Below are 13,968 nucleotides of genomic sequence, written 5' to 3'. Positions count from 1 at the left end.
GCTCCTCCCCCGGAACTCCCTCCTACTGTACTTCCCCAACCAATGGGAACTCTCCAGGAGTCCCGTAGCCGGCCTAGGTGAACAGCAGGAGTCCAATATCCATATGAATGCAAATCTTAACATAATCATATCATCTCAATGGCTAGCTGGCGTCACCTTTCGACCAAAAATGCCATGCATCATATACTTGGCTCTTAGCAATGAATGGTGTGACTCTACTTTGTGTACAACCAGAGACATGAAAAATTGTGCTTTATGTGTGTAATATGAATTGTAATGCATTTTGCTGTCATATATAACAAAACAAAATTTAAAAAACTTTAAAAAAAGAAACATAGTATTTCAGGACCGGAAGGGACTTGATGTGCTGAGTACAATTCACCCTCTGTGATCATCCAAACTATGATTAAACATCTCTAATGACAGGGAGCTCACAACCTAACAACTGGATGTATTCCATCTTAGCATACCCATGGCTACTAGAAAATCATTTTATTTTTGCCAAGAAATATTTTTATTAACATGTAATCTTGTGCATATTTGTGGGGTACAGTGTGACAGTTTGATTGATATATACGATATGAAATGATCAAATCAAGTAAGTTTCCATACGTCCTTAAGCCAGTTTTTGCTAGTCTGTTCTACCGGCCAATTTCCCTGTATCCACATGCCAAAACCAAAATTTGTATTACTCCAAATTCATCAAAGCTTTGGGGTATATCTTCTAGAAAATCTTTAGTAAAGACATGATCTTGAAAAGCCTAGCAAAATCTACTTAGTTTGCATATATATAAACATATTTATTTATAGTGGGGATAGCATTTTTATGTTGGCCAGATGGATCTAGAACTCAATGACAAGATTCATGTCTAGTCATGTTATTTTGAACAAAACAGCACCATGCATGTGACTAATCACTTCTACATAAAGGCACTAGGAATATCTGAGTGATATTCCATATCACCCAGGGGTTCCTTACATCTGTGTCAACAACAGAAAAGAACTTTCCTGCAGAATAATCAACCATTTTTCTATCAATTTGTAGAGAATTCTCTGCTTCTTTCAAATTAGACATAAAAAGACTGGCTTATACTTCTGAAAAAATAATTAATAAGTAGACATCATGGGAACCATCAGTTGGCTTTGTAGATAACAGAAAAAAATTAAAACTCTTGAAGTTCAAGTCATAACATGAATGACCTTAATGCATATTGTTGCCTGCATAAAACAAAACAAAACAAAAATGTGAAAACAAGCAGGAAACAGAAAGGCCACACTGATACCGAAGCTGGTTGGTTATCTAGATGCATTTATTAGCTAAATTACTTCATGCTAAATAGTAGTTCTAAAGGATAGACAATTCAGATTCATTGCACAACGAGGTTAGAAGTTACTCTGAGCCACAGAGCTGTGGAGTTTCTTGAGAAGAAGTACAACTATTAAATCTGTGGATGCCAAGAACATGCCATGTTCTTTAAAAGTAGGGAATGCAAGCTCAAATGACTTTAGGAGCCAGACAAGTAACAAAATGAATGGAACAGAGCAGAAGAAAGAAAATAGAGATTTGACAGGCATTCAAATTGTCCTTTCCCTCTTCTTCCTTTGTTACTTGTTTGTTAAAATCTATAGCTATAGGCAAGTCAAACATTATGGGTCAGTGTTTACAGACTTCAATTATTTCCATGTCTTCAACATAAAGTATTATAGTCACTGAGGAGGCCATATTTTAAAAGAAATCCTTTTTTTTAATGGAATTTATCTAGAGAACAACAATCAGGATGGTGATGAACATAGTTATGTTGAGGAAACATTTAGTATACATGTTAAGAGCACCAAGTTTGGAGATATATATGTATATCTCCAAATACACATATATTTAAGTTGAGGCTTTGCCAACCATCGGGGATGATCATTGGGAGATGTGATATGTGACTTTCCGTGTTGGAAGTGTTGTCAAAAGGGTACAATTTGGCTACATTTGAGTAAATTTAGAGGGAATAACCTAGGACAATTGGTCAAAATACCTGAAAGGCTAATTCTTTTTTTTTCAAAGAAGAAATGTTTAAAGCTGGCCGAAAATGAATCAGTATCCCCAGTGAAGCAGTCAGCTTCCTGTTATGGACTAGGTGGAAATTGTATTCTGAAGGTCTTTGAAGTTGATCCTGTTCAATTATTTCATTCTATGGATACTTATTTCATCCTCAGAGACTTCACATTAACCATCTCAAAAGGGAGAAAAATGAAAGCCTAAAAGGAAAAAAATGAAATTATGCAAGAAAGTATGATAAATAAAGAAGATTTTAAGGAAATAGTGCAAAGAAATACGTTAAACTATTATTGATCTATCATCTAATAGCAAATAAAATAGGTCATTTTAATGATGACACTGAAATTGTGATTTTAAAATTATTTTAAACCTTTATATAGTATCAACTTATCAATGACTTAATAAAGTTTTAGATTCATATAGACTCTTAAAGTAATTTTAAACACAATTTTTACACCATTATAGAATGCCTAATGTCTTTAAGAAGACAAGTCTGGGAAGAATTCAGATTCTTTGTCAGAGGAATGAGAAACATCAGAATAAGCACTAGTATACTGTGGTAATGAAAAAAAAAAAAGAAACACTCACTGGTTTGATGCAAGAAAAGGTTATTTCTCATTCAGACTAGATGTCCAATGTGAATTAGGAGGGGCTCATTTTAATCAGAGATTCACGGCAGCAAAATTTCTCTTAAATACACTTTCATGATTACCACTACAAAAAAAGATGCATGATACATCACCTAATGGTGCTTAAAGCTTCTACCCAGAAGTGACATTGCTTCCAATGCTTGCATTTTATTGGCCAAAGCAAGCTGCAGGGGTAGGCCTAACTTCAACGTGGACCATGGATATTCATGCCAACTACTGAAAAAATGTCAATTTAAACTTATTTGTACCTTGACATTGTGGCTAACAGAGAACACTGTATAGTTCAGTGGTTGAAAATATGGGCTCCAAGTTAAACACCTGTATTTAGAGTAAGAGTCACTATTCACTAGTTACACAACCATTGATATGTAAACAACCTCTGTGCCCCAATCTCCTATTAAAGCAGTACAAAAAACAAAACAAAGCAAAAAACAAACAAACAAACAAAAAACCCCAGCATTTCAGAGGGTTTTGTGAGTTTCAAATAATATAATGAATATAAAGCACTTAACAGCACCTGGGACATTGTCAGCTTCCAAATAAAATGTAGCTCCAATTATTTTTCTGGTGATAAGGAAGAGGAAGAAAATGCAGAAGATGAGGAGGAGAGGAAGGAGGTATTGTGTTTTCACTTCCAGATCCCAGACTACAATACCCTAGGATGAATAACTTCAGTCTCAGAACTCATTCATTCATTTATTTATGAATGAACAGGGCAGAAGAAAGAAAATAGAGATTTGACAGGCATTCAAATTGTCCTTTCCCTCTTCTTCCTTTGTTACTTGTTTGTTAAAATCTGTAGCTATAGGCAAGTCAAACATTATGGGTCAGTGTTTACAGACTTCAATTACTTCCATGTCTTCAACAGAAAGTATTATAGTCACTGAGGAGGCCATATTTTAAAAGAAATCCTTTTTTTTTTTAATGGAATTTATCCAGAGAACAACAATCAGGATGGTGATGAACATAGTTATGTTGAGGAAACATTTAGTATACATGTTAAGAGCACCAAGTTTGGAGATATATATGTATATCTCCAAATACCAAATACATATATATTTTGCAAAGCTCAATGCTAAACGTATCAGCAGGCAAAAGAAACACAGCACTGCTGTTATGCAGCTTATTGTTCAACAGAATGTGTATAAAGAGATAGATAACTGGCTCAGGCAGAAGTCTCCTCATTTTTAAAGTGTCCTCATCAGTCATATGTCTACTGTTTCACATTCAAATCATCTTGCCATTCTATGTCTGTGACCCCCCTAATGGCTTGTATATTCATATCAAATGCACACCCTTGCCCTATAGAACTTTTACTGCCTGCTGTCTCTACATACTTTGTTTGCATGCCAAGATCCCCATACTTCTTGGCTTTATACACCTGACCTAACCTCTTGCCCCATTTTCCTGTTACCCAAGATCTCTGATAACAAAAACTCAATTGTCTGAACATAAGGCAATGCACAAATACTTGAGGACATCTTCTGTTCTAGATTTCTGCTGTCTTAGAAGATAGGAGGAAAAAAGGAACAAAGCAAAATATTGAAGAAGGAAAAGAAAAAGCAGGAAGTAATTATTGTCAGACAGAAATATGCTCAAAAAGTAGAAAGAAAAATTTAAAATCCAAGGAAATAAAGCAGTTCCTACTTTACACTATACCAAGTACTGATGTTCCAAGGGTCACATCAGAATATGTTGAGAGCTGCCTGCAGGTTCCCATAGGGGGAAAAAAAATCAAAGGGCTCAAGCCACATGGTTATAATGGCAGGTCTACTTCTAGTGCACTTTGAATATTATTCTATGAATTACCAGCTTCCCTCCTTAGTACTTTGAACATAATTCTGTGCTATTTTTAATAGTGGAAAATTAGACATCAGAAATCACTTTATACTCTCTGAGAACTGATTCTAGATCAAATGACTATGTTCTTCTTTTCCCTGATCAGTTGCTAGAGTTCAAGTTTGTTCCCATGTGTGGATCTAAGAAAGAGCAGAATTTCAAAGTAACCTTGCAATAATTGTTCATCACTAATTTTGCCTTTAGATGTGCATCTAAGGCAAATGTTCATAACAAATCTAAAATAATCATTACTGTCAATCATTAATATATATTAAATTAGTCTCTATATGCTCACATTTGGTAAATACAAATAATTTTAAAAGTCTTTCCTCTAAGATTAAAAAACATATAAATCTACATAATAACCAAACAGATCAACCCACTGTCATTGTTAAATTAAATTCAGTGCACATAGATGCTTAAGTAGTAGAATCATATCATAAATATTCCAAAGAATTAATTGATCTCATTTAATTGAATCTGAGGCCAATAAATGATAACACCTCCTGTTGCCTTCATCACATGTGATGTTGTAAGCGATCAACTTCCTGTGATGGATGTGTCTAGACTGAACTGCTGCTATTTGTCTTGAATTTTTATGATCTCTAAATTCTCTTAAACTTTACAATGCAATTAAAATACAGCATAATCAGGATTTAGAAAAAAATGAGCTTTCAGAATCTGCACAAATGTAGGTTATTAGAAGATTTAGGCACTCTGAATTCACCAGCTATATATTTTTCAGAAGACCTCCCCAGTGATTGCTACAAAATTATTAACAAAATCCAGAGGCCCTGGAGTTTCTTAAATGCTTATGAATGATTTGGCTTAAAAGATTTTTGTAGTCCTCATTTGCATTGTAAAACTGACTTCAGCTCTAAGTTACGGAGAAATTTAAAAGCTTTGACATGGCAAGTTGCCATAAGAATATTTTTCCTGTGGGGAAACAAAACTCAAATGGGCTAATTAAGGGTGCTTAATATCCCTCAAAATTAATTCTTTGTTACCTGCAGTGGTTCAGTTATTCCCTTATGGCAATCCTAGAAATTCCCCATATCTGTAGCAGTTGGCCATGTACTGATACTGAGTCAACCACCACTCCACAAGTATTTTTCATACTTTTTGGCTATGGAGTGGCAGCCAAAGAGAGAGAAAAGCTTCAAGTGTCACAGTAAAACAATAAGACAAATATTCACCAGTCATTTACAAAATCAATATTATTGAAAAGAACCTTCAAGAAAAAAAGTCTTTATAGTTATAATTTGAATCTAGAGTGTTCCCCAAAGGCCCATGTATTAGTCTTGGTCCCCAGAAAGGCCCAAGGGAAGGCAAGACTTTTGTGGGGCCCTGCCCACATGCTCCCTGAGGGAAGAAGGTAACAAACATGTAAACAAGGAAAGCTACCACAAGGTTCCAGATGGCCACATGTATCGTGAAGACAATACAATGGGGTAATTAGATAGAGATCTCATTTCCCAGAGAAAGTGACATGTGAGCTCACAATGTGTGCCAACATTTTGAGTTTTTGTTGCATCCCATAGCCATATGGAGCTACCTAATCCAAGAATTCCAGAAGAAACAATAGTCACCTGGAGAGCAGGGGAGGTAGGACTTTCAAAAGGTGAGGGAAGTGTTCAGGTCTTTGGGGCCCTTGGAGGGGATAGGGGGACCTCAGTCTTTTCCTCTTCCTCTTTCACTTCCTAGTTATAAAGAGGACAGTTTTATTCTGCCTTGTGCTCTGGCCAGGATGTGCCACCATAAAAACACAAAGCAATGGGGTCAATAGATCATGGAATGGAACCTGGAATCCAAAATGAACCTTTCCCCTGGTAAGTCAATTACTTCTGATATTTATTATAGTAACAGAAAGCTAACTAATAGCAATAAAAATGAAGGAAGGAGACAGGGTAGCTCAGTATTACTGAACACTATATAGCTCAGTACTTGCCTAGCCTCTGGTTTGATCCTCAGCACCACAAAAAAAAAAAAAAAAAATGGAGGAAGAAGAAGACAGTAATTAACACTAGGCCATTCTAACTAAGCTCTAACCACCAACAAACCCTGACACTTTTCCCACCAGTAAGCAACCTGCCCTTTCCACAAAAGTAGAAATCAAATGTCCTCAAAGGATATTGGTTGAACTGAGAGATAACTAATCATGCGCAAGACTGTATATCTTAAATAATAGATGAGTGTTATCCAGGGAACTATTATTTTCTATGGAATTCTTCTTGAATCAGGTATGTCCATATAGCTATGGGATAGTACAAAAGCTCTAAATGTTACACACACACACACACTGTGTGAGCTCGCATGTCACTTCCTCTGGGAACCAAGTATGACCATAAATTCTAGGAGTGCTTCCTCTATCTAATCACCCCATTTTATTGTCTTCATGTTACATGTGGCCATATGGAATCTTCTCGTAAGTTTACTTATTTACCTGTTTGTTACCTTCTTCTCACCAGGGGGCTGTGGCTCTGGCTGGGCAGGGCCCTGACTGTCTTGGTCACCATCTGTTTTACTCCATAGCTTGGGCAGCACTTTGGCAGATGGTAACTATTCAGTAAATCATTATTAAATGAGTGGAAGACAGATTTTTTTTACTGTCAAATGTATTCTCCTCTAACAAGGGAAAAAAAAAAGGTTCATTTTGGAACCTGAGTTAGAAAAGTGTCTGGTTACCAAGTGTAGTAATGCATGCCCCATGTATTCAACTAGAATAAATGTGTGGGAAGCTGAAATCACATGTGCCCACATAAACCTTCACACTGAAACTGTCCATCTCAGGTGAACTTGACTAGACTCAGTCAAGGTGGAATACAAAATCAGCAATGGGCAGGATAGCTCACAGAACTTTTGGTGTCATTCTTCTGGGCTGTAATGTGCACAGCTCAACCTACTGGGTGCTGTCTCTCCACAGAATCTATAGATCTCAATTAGGGTAGATTTAACAAGTGCTTAAAGACTGTCTTATCCTGGTTTGAATCTGGAATGTCCCTCAAAGGCTCATGTGTTGAAGGCTTGATTCCCAAAGCACCAATGTTCGAAGGTGGGGATTTTAAGAAATGATTGGATCTTGAGGGCTCTAACCTCTTCAGTGGATTAATCCACTTATAGATTCATAATCTGAATGGACAAGTGGGAGATGGTGAAAACCATAGGAGGTTAAGAACTAGCTGAAGGCAGTAAGCCTTTGGAGATGTGCCTGTGGGAACTATACTTTGTCCTCAGCACCCCCACTACCACCCCACCTCTGCTTCCTGGCCACATTGAGGAGAGTAGTTTTGCTTTGCCATATCCCTCCACCATGATGTACAGCCTCACCACAGGCCTATGGCAATGGAACCAGTGAAGCATGGACGGAAACCCTGATTTTCTTAGGTATTTAGTCACAGCAACAGGAAGCTGACTAACGCCCACACTTTAAATACTTTAGGAATACGAGAATGTTGCAGAGTGCTGCAGGGAAGATGGCAGCTCAGTGCTGACAACAGGACTTAAATACAGATATGCAATTCATGCTAATACACACCTGTCTTCCAAACCTGGAGGTGGTTTCTTTTTAGGCTGGGGCTGAGGAATTCCATTAGGTTCCCCATATCAAGGGCCCAAGGAGGTTAAGAGAGGGTCTACTTACCTCAGTTCATGAGGCTCACAGTGTAGTTAATAATAATGATAATAATACCATAGTAAAATTAATAATGATAATAATAATAATAATAATAAAACAACTCTTCAAAATCACAAAATTGGCCATTGCAGAGGCTGTTCAAATTAACATTGTTAACACACACGGACACAATGCAGTATAAATTGCACCATCGTAAGATCTGTCTAAAAACAAAGCTGAATCATAGAGCACAATGGTTGGTAGAGTCTGGTACATACACTTAAGACACATGAGGAAAGTCTTTTCCCTCTAGAGCTGTTAGTCTCTGGAATAGTAGGACTGATTCCACTTAGACCCATATTTGAAAGGTCAAATGTCTACAGTTGAGACACTTTATAAACTTCAAAAGTATTGACCAAATGTCCAAAGTATTTGATTAATTTTTAACTTACCTAAATACGGGGATATGGCTTTCTATGCCTTTTATGCCACTGTAATCAAGCAGTCAGCCAACAACTGTTTTGACTGATGGACTATTTCAAGCTGCATGGCACCTCAGGTGAACTATGGCAGCCCATGAGGAATTTGTCTACAAATTGGTCAGTTTGAAAGAAGAAATTTTCACTGAGGCAAAAGGCTGCTCTATTTTCTTGCAAGATCTCACCCTGTCCTACCTATTAAGCAGCAGATAGAGTCATCAGCTTAGGCTTTTCAAGGTTGGCAAAGGTAAAGATATAATATAGTCATAGCAGGCCTTGTTTTCCCAGACTCCAGACCATTCTCAGAAATGCAAAGTAACTAGGATTCAACTCTTTATAGGTCTCAGTGGAGAGAGCCACTTCTCTTCAGTATCAAAAAGGAGTAATGAATCTTTAGACAAATTTAATGTATTAGGCTTTAAAAATAATGAGAATTTTGTTTCAATTTGTCAAGGCTAAAAATAAAAGGATGAGGGGCTCGGGCTATAGCTTAGGGGTAGAATGCTTGCCTAGCATGTATGAGGCCTTGGGTTTGATCCCCAACCCTGTCCCCCCAAAATTAGTCAATTAAATTTTATGAAGTTAACGGATGAGCAAATGCGATTGAGAGGTTTGTCTGGGGAGGTTTTATCCATGAAGTAGCTCTCCCTCATGCCTCCTCCCTCAGGCCACCTTCTGGCCTGCAGAGGACTTGCTCTCTTCCCATACTTACTCTTCCCTTTTATGAACCTTTGCCCTCTCCGGAAATGACAATGTTTGGTTGAGACTTAGGCACAAATATCAACCTTTCTTTCTTTCCCTGCACCAATGGGAAATATCTAAGTAACATGAGAGTTACTGGAAAGACAAAGCCACAAAAATGCAACTCCGGGAAGCAAAACAGTACCCTGGAGGTGGAAGATGAGGTTTTCATGGATTTCTGCCCAGTGGTTGTGGCCTTCCCTTGGGGCTTCCCCAACGAATTTGGCAGTATGTAAGCTGAATCCAGAAGATCCATCCATTTAAGAGGTTACAGGAGCCAGCCCGTATCTGAGACACCTATAATATAATTCTGCCTCTCTCCTATGCAGAAGCCTCTACATGACTCCTCCTCCTGTCTGAAGGACAAATTCAGACTCCTTTTGGGACCAGCAGGGCCCATCATGATTGATATCCATCTCTCATTCCTGATCTGTCCTTTGAGACTCTTGCTCAAACATCTAATTTTCCAACCAACCCAACAACTCAAACCTTCCTCTCTCCACATTATGCATTTCAACAGACATTTTCTTCTCCCCTTCATACTATTTCTTCCTTAAGAATGTGGTTCTCCTTCTTTCTTCTCTACCAATCAAAATTGTATTTGTAAGCTAATTTAATTCTCAAAAATCGCCTTCTGGAATTTTTCCTAGATTGCATAAGAATTAGAATAAATCTCTCCCTGTCTGATATTATCAGAGGACCTTAAATAAGAGGATTCCCACCATTGTGTTGTCTTCTCCATCAAACCATGGGCTCCCTCAGGACAGGACTAGCTCTTCAATCACTTTTGTCATCCCAGAACCTGGCATGGATTTACACACATAGTGAGTGGTTAATAAAGTTTGGTCACATTGGACAATTCTTAGGAAAACAATGGCTAGCAGTTCAGATGTGTGTTAGTCATCTTTTTATCTCTGTGACAAAATCTCTGAGGTAACCAACTTATGAGAAGGAATGGTTTATTCTGGCTCATGGGTTCAATTCATGGCTAGTTGTTTCCACTGGTTTGGAGCCTGTGGCAAGACAACATCATGGTAGAGAGTGTGCAGTAAAGCAAAGCTGTTCACCTCATGGCGGTCAGGAGGCAGAGAGAGAGAGGAAGAGACCAGGGTCCCAGCATCCCTTTAAAGGGCATGATTCCAATGACCTAACCTCCTCCTACTAGGCCCCACATCTTAAAGGTTCCATCACTTTAACACCACAGGCTGGCAACCAAACCTTGAGCACAAGGGCCTTTGGGGTGAGGGATTTAGGATACAAACCAAAAATAGTTGGTAGAAATCCCACCTTCACCTCAACAAGTTTGAGGTCTTGAACAGCTCTTTACATATTTAGGTCTGAGTTTCTTCATCTGAAAAACTGGAGTATTTTTACATATATACATAACAGTATCGACTTCACACAGCTATTGAAAGAACTAGATTATATCCTTTAGCCTAGTGCCCAGAACTTACTAATATTAATATACTACTTCTCCCCAACTGTATCATCTCTTTTTTCTTCCTTCTCTTCCTCCTCACTATTACCACGACTATTAATAGGAATAATATTGTACTCCTAAAACCCTAAGGAAAAGAACAACAGTGGAACATAAAGCCTTCTGCTACTTCTCTTCTAATAATCTCCCATATCTAGGATATATCTTAGGAAGAATTTTCCCTGCTTACAAAGAGTTCTGAAGCTGTGGCCCAGTGTGGCCTTGATATCTTGATAGCATAAAAAGAGACCTGAGAAACTTTTCTTTTTTTTTTTTTTTAAGCTTTGAGCAGTGAATAAAAAGTGAATTTCTCTTTAGATTATCTCCTCTTTTGTTTTGGGAAAACTATCTCACTGTTCTTTGAGGTACACCAGTGAAAGGTAAATGTCCACCTACTGTTTTGGCAGAAACACCATGAGGTCACTAATAATCAGGGGACCTATATTTAGCCATAAAAGTCAAGAGTTTATGTTTGTTACGTTGTTATATTCTTGTTGAGCTAAACTTCTTCTTGTACACTTTATTGCAGGTGCATTCAATTATTTTTTGTTGAAAAGGGAAAAGATAAATGTTCCTAACCCTGGCAGAAATGAGTTTGGAGACCAAGGCTGAATTGCCTTATCCTGGATAGCTTAGAGGTGGGGTGGGCTGAACAGTTTTTGCTATTTATTAGCATCAATGACAGGCAATGAGAATGATGTGGGGATAAAGTAGAAGGATCAGATTTCATGGACCCTGTTACTCTCTGGGAAAAACAATACTACTTCTCTTCATAGGAGATAAGACAAAGTGTGTCCCAGAAGAGAAATGTGGGTCTTTGCTCCCATCTCTATGCAAAACAATCTCTCCAGGGTTCCTAGTAACTGCTGGAAGGGAGAAGACCAAACTCTTTTGCCACAATGTTCTCAGCAGTCTCACCATGGGCAGAGGAAATAAAGACATGGCAGCTATTATGTGGAGGGCTAGATGGTTTTGTGGGCATGTGAGATATACTCCTTTTGGGACTATAGGAATAGTACGAAAGAAAGGGAAGCACTTTAGGGCAAACAGTGCTTGAATTATTAGAGAATTTAGCACTTGTAGTTTGGGAATAAATATTACTGTGATAGCATATTACCACTGTCATTCAAGGTTTATGATGTCTGCAGCACAGTTTTTATCATGAGAATTGAAATATATTATTTTAAATTTATCATATCCAAAATTTAAACTGGAAAGAATTGAGGTAGGAGAAAATATAATATTGTGGATTCTTAAAAAGAAAATGAATTATGGAAACCAGATTTCTGTTTTGGCTTTTCTTTTTAATAATTGCATGATTGTAAACTATTTATCCATTTTAAGCCTTTGATTTTTCATCCGTAAAATATAGATGTGTGACAGATTATTTTTTCTAAAAGATGGCTGCACTGGTATGTATAGCATCCCACATGCTGTTTTAATGAAGTGACATTGACATTCCTTCATCAAGAAAGAGAGGTCTCTGTTCTCTTCCCTTGAACTAGGCTGAACTTTGAAACTGCCTCAGTCAACAGAATGTGGCAGGAGTGATGTGGCTCCCAGATAAGTCTTGTCTGAAAATAACACACTCTCTCCTTCTCTCTCTCTCTCTCTCTTTCTCTCTCCTCCTCTCTACCCTGCATGCCTCCCCTCTACCCTGCATGCCTCCCCTCCCCTCACCACATTGCCTTTGGAACCCAGTCACCATATTGTGAGGAAGCCCACACTACATGAAGAAGCCATGCATGGGTGCCCCACCCAAGACCCCAGCTGACAGCCAGTATTAACTGCCAGATAGAAGGTGATCCCAGGGCTCAGTCTTCCAGTTTTCCAGCTGAAACTCCAGAGCTCAAGGTACAAAGACAAATATTATATTCTGTCGGAATTCCTGATCCACAGGAACTGTAAGAGATAATATATGATTACTGTTGTAAGTCCCTAAGTTTTATGGTAATTTCGCTTTCATCAACAGATAATTAAATTATGGGGTAATCATAGCTAATCCTTAGTGATATGATGAGGATTAAAAGAACTAATAAGTGCTCAATGTTAGCTAGTTTATTATAATAGAAAAAAAGCAAGTAGCAAGCAAAACTTCAAGGTGAATAAGGGCTCTCAGTATACACCCTCTTCTGATTCTCTTAACAGATAATCAGGGGAAACAGAAATTGAAATGCATAAGAAACTGAGTTAGAAGCCAGAAGTCTGTGAGGTGTGCACTTGAACCGACAGTCATGTGTAGGTTTTGTTTTACTTCTCTAAAGGAAATCCTCTTAAAACTCCTATAGTCAGAGCCTTGGAAAGGAAGACAGAATAAATCTGTTGGGGCCATTATCATATCTGGGCCCCTCACAACCATTTGCTCACCATCTTGTGACAAGCCCAGTCCCCAACAGAGGCTAGCTTCTGTGTGAAGTTATAATTCTTTTTCCAATTACCCTTCGAGTAACCTATCACATGCTGATCTAATATTAGTTTCTTGGAATATTTCAGTAAGATATTGGATGCCATAAAACCAGACTGCTTTAATGGGAACTTGGGGATATGCCAAACTTGTCCAGCATCACTAAGAAAATTGCAAGTCAATCATCTTCAGAATTTGCTCAAGTTTCCAGAGTCATCTACAATTTTGTTGTAGGAAGATATAGGGCTTGGAATATTTTCCTGGGGTTCCCAATGACCAACGGATTTCAACAGGATAAAGAAAGACAATGGTCCATTTCTACTTGTAAGATTCTACCCTGCCACACACACACAGAGGAAAGTTATAAAATATGATAAAGTCAGCTATGGAATAAGGATGGTGAAGAACAAACCAAGCAATACTGTTTTCTCTGTTCCTGAATATATGCTGTGTAGTATTTAGGATTTACTCAGAGTATAGGCAATTATTTTATAAGCAACAATGTGAAAAGAGAGGCAAGACCTTAAAGGTAGTGTTTCTGGCACGGTATCCAAGGAAAAGGTTTTTGGGGTTAAATGCCATTTTAATATACTTTAAATCATTCTTTAATCCTGCTGATATCCCACAGACTAGTAAAATTAGATAAAACAGACTGAGGGCTTTTTCTTGTCCATAGTAGTACTGTACTACTTTATAATAAGAGGAGCTGACCTGTCAT

Source organism: Marmota marmota, unplaced genomic scaffold (genome assembly GCF_001458135.2).
Source record: "Marmota marmota marmota unplaced genomic scaffold, marMar, whole genome shotgun sequence".
NCBI lineage: Eukaryota > Metazoa > Chordata > Mammalia > Rodentia > Sciuridae > Marmota > Marmota marmota.
The sequence above is the reverse complement of the archived record's forward strand: the minus strand, read 5'-3'. Positions refer to the sequence as shown.